This window comes from Carlito syrichta, unplaced genomic scaffold (genome assembly GCF_000164805.1).
Source record: "Carlito syrichta isolate Samal-C Ts95f unplaced genomic scaffold, Tarsius_syrichta-2.0.1 Scaffold70924, whole genome shotgun sequence".
NCBI classification, from domain to species: domain Eukaryota; kingdom Metazoa; phylum Chordata; class Mammalia; order Primates; family Tarsiidae; genus Carlito; species Carlito syrichta.
The window spans coordinates 1284-5365 of NW_007015020.1; the positions used below are offsets into that span (position 1 = coordinate 1284).

The 4082-nt window shown below is 41.5% G+C and overlaps 1 pseudogene; it reads left to right on the forward strand.

Moving 5' to 3' along the window:
• The first annotated feature begins 1104 nt into the window (after positions 1-1104).
• On the forward strand, positions 1105-2213 carry LOC103254395 (annotated as a pseudogene).
• The last annotated feature ends 1869 nt before the right edge of the window (positions 2214-4082 follow it).

Sequence of the window (4082 nt, forward strand, 5' to 3'; positions counted from 1 at the left end):
TGAGATATAATTCTTTTTTTAAAGATTCAAGTCATGTAACAGATCAATATTCATTCAAGAGTTAAGCTCAATATTCCATTTCAGATATTCCAGGTCTATGCCTTTGCAAATAGCTGCTCATAAGAAATTAAAGAAAAGGTAAAGCAAGAAGACAGAATTATGTCATTAAAAGAAAGAGAGAGAATCTGCCCTCCAATCTAAGCTCTGCTGACATCTACCTGAATGACATGAAGCCTCCAGGTTTCCTTGTTTTATAACAAACAGCTCTAATTCAACAATCTCTAATTTCTGTTGAAATAGGGACCAAGGGCTTAATTCACAGACACCGACACCAAAAGTACAAGTCATAAAAGGAGAGGTTTATTAGCTAAGAGCCAGGCTGGCAGCCACTTGCCTGCTGGACATGACAGTTCCACAGCAAGGGGCCCCCATTAACTGTAGGGGCTTGCTTAAATGGGGCCAAACCACACTGGGACTTTCCAAGTGGGTCAAACCACAACATCCTGGAGGTCTAGGTACTTTCAAGTAATGCAAGCGGGGTTCACAGAAACGAGAAAAAAAGCTGTTAAACAGTTTAACCTAGCCAGCAATTGCTGTTGCCAGTTTCCAGGAAGGGAACTTTTTTTTTTAAACTTTGCAAAGGCTGAATACATGTTTAGTTTATTTTTTGACATTGTGTTTTTTTAAGCCCATTTTCACACTATAATCTTTCTATTATCAGAACAATAATCATTTCCTCTGCTTGTTTTCTCAAATGCCTTTCTTAAAATTCCTTCATAAGAAGAAACTTCTTGTGTCTCTGAAATAATCTATTATTTGGATATAATGAAGTCTAAAATTTTCACAACAAAACAGACCCTCTAGTTCTGATGCAATCATTTCAATGAGGGCACTTACTTTTGATTTTTCTTCCAGAAGTAGCAAGTCAGAGCCACCAGTAAAGCAGCGGTGAAAGCCCCCATGCCTGCTCCCACTTTCAACCTAAAGTCAACCATTTCACAGGTTGACAACTTTTTCTCAGGCAAAGAAATTCCTTTAATGCACCATTTAGGTTCATTCCATATGTATAAGGTTTCCCTTTAAAAATAAGTAGGGGACAGGAGGAAGATGGCGGCACCCACAGCAACAGTGGAGACGCAGGCTCCCAGCGGCCCCCGGTCCCCAGTGTGTCAGTGCTGGGAATAGCGGGGTCGGGAAGACAACCTTTGTACAGAGGCTCATGGGACATCTGCATAGCCAAGGCTGTCTGCCATATGTGATCAACTTGGACCTAGCTGTTCACGAATTTCCCTTTCCTGCCAATATTGATATTTGTGACACTGTGAAGTATAAAGAAGTCATGAAACAATATGGGCGTGGGCCCAATGGTGACATAGTGACCTCACTCAATCTCTTTGCTACCAGAGATTTGATCAGGTGATGAAGTTTATCAAGAAGGCCCAGAACATGTCTAAATATGTCTTGATTGACATGCCTGGACAGATTGAGGTATTCACCTGGTCGGCTTCTGGGACAATCATCACTGAGGCCCTGGCTTCCTCACTTCCCACAGTTGTCATCTATGTAACGGACACATCGTGAAGTACGAACCCAGTGACCTTCATGTCCAATATGCTGTGCACCTACAGCATCTTGTACAAAACCAAGCTGCCTTTCATTGTGGTCATGAATAAAACTGACAACATTGATCACAGCTTTGCAGTGGAATGGATTTTGAGGCTTTCCAGGATGCCTTGAATCAAGAGACATCATACGTCAGTAACCTGACTCGTTCAATGAGCCTGGTTCTGGATGAATTTTACAGCATGCTCAAGGTGGTGGGTGTGTCTGCTGTCATGGAGAAGCTCTTCATGCTGGTCACCAGTGCTGCCGAGGAATACAAACGGGAATATAGTCCTGAATATGAACATCTGAAGAAAGCACTGGCCAGTGCACAGAGCCAGCAGCAGAAACAACAGCTGGACTGCCTTCGCAAGGATATGGGCTCGGTGTCCTTGGACACAGGGACTGCCAAAGGCAGTGCATCTCCTGTGCTCGATCCTTCTGACTTGATCCTGACCTGAAGAACCTTGGATGAAGAAGATGAGGAAGGAGACAGTGACACCGATGACAGCGACCACAGAGTTACAGAAGAAAGTCATGAAGAGTCAGCGTTCCAGAACTTCATGCAAGAATCAGTGGCACAGTACTGGAAGAGAAACAGCAAACAGTAGACGTTAAGATACTGTGCTTGTTTCCAGGCATCACAATTTTGGGACTCCACGTGAATGAGCTGTCTGCACCTCTGCCTGGAGCACTATAAAGGCCAGTTCCTCAGAGGAGCAGAGTTTTTATTAGCAAAATCTCGTGACTCTGATGAAGTCAGGGATTGAAGGTGTGTCATGTAGACGCTGATTCTTCCGTGGCCTTCCCTCGTACGTATGTAAGGAAGGGTATAGTGACTGTTCTTGGAAGCTGAAATTCCTTCACACGCTAAACTGCAAGTTTTAGCATTTGAACTCAAGGACATTTGCTCCTGCTGGGGGAATGGAGAGAGTTTGGTCCCTGGTCACCACTCCAGGTCTCTGTTGTTAAGCTGGACCGTGGCCTCTGCCTCCCCAGTATCCTGCCTTACTCTGCGCCGTGAGCTGCCCTTCTCTGAGTACAAAGTGGGAGACACGAGCTTGTCCAGAGCAGCTGTGGACACTCCTTGGCCTCCATCAATGTTGGTACGAAATGTGCCTCACACTGGGTAGCAAGTGGGAAAACCATATGATTGATGAATAAGAATCCTGTTTAAGTGGAAAAAAATTAAAAAATAAAAATAAAAATAAATAAGTAAAACAACAGATGACATGAAAAATGAGATTCTGATTCAATTGTGAAATTTAGAGTTGTTACAAAGTCAATTTCTTTTACAGAAGAAAGGGTTTCGTTAACTCTTTACTTATAATAATCATAGAAGATTATTCAGCATTCATTTAATAGAAGCCCCAGAAAGAGAAGAAAAAAGATATAAAAGTGAGTAGATAAGGAAGTAATGAATGAAAATGTAAAACAACAAACATAGGTTGTCACATGGGGAATGGCTCACCACATGTTGAGGAGATTGAAATAAGAATGACCCCTGCCGGTGGCTCAGCCTGTAATCCCGCGCCTACAATAAATCAAAAAAATCAGTATTGTTGTTCTTCCACTTGGTTCTTTTTTGTCTTTCTTTTGGTTTTGGGGTTGGTTCATGTATATTTTTATTCTTTTCCCTGTACTCTTTTGAAGAACGTTGTTCTTTTTTCCTTTTCTTCTGTGTTTAGTACTTTCTTAAGTGTTTCATGTAGAGGTGGTTTGGTGGCAGCATAAGTTCTTAGGGATTGGATATCTGGGAAAGATTTTAATTCTCCCTCGCTGATGAAGCTTAGCTTGACTGGGTAAGTTATTCTTGGTTGAAATTGCTCATCTTTTAGGACTTTGAAGATAGGGCTCCAAGCTCTCCTAGCCTGTAGGGTTTCTGTAGATAAATCTGCTGCTATTCTGATTGGTCTTCCATGGTAGGTGATCTGGCCTTTTTTTCTTGCTGCCTTTAGGATTTTTTCTTTCATGCCTACTTTGTTTAGGCGAATTATTATGTGTCTAGGAGTTGGTCTTCTCATTTGTTGTCTTGCAGGGGTTCTCTGAATCTCTTGTGTTTGAATTTTTGCATCACTGATTAGATAAGGGAAGTTTTCTTGAGTGATCTCATGGAAAGTTTGTTCTAGTGTGGTCCCTGTCTCTCTTTTTTGCCTCAGGTATGCCAATTACTCTTAGGTTTGGTCTCTTGAAGTAATCGCTCATCTCTTGAAGGTTTTGTTCTGTCTTTTTGAGCTTGTTTTCTGTGTTTTTAAGAGTTTAGGTTAGTTCTATATTTTGGTCCTCAAGCTCTGAGATTCTTTCTTCTGCTTGGGTAATTCTGCTTTCCAGGCTTATCAGTTTGTTATTTATTTCGTTCACAGTATTCTTTATTACTGTTATCTCAGATATTAGCTCCTTCCTAGTTTCTTCTTGTGTCTCCTCAATTCTTTTTAATCTCTCCATTATTGTCTTGATATCAACGTTTGTAGTTTGAGACC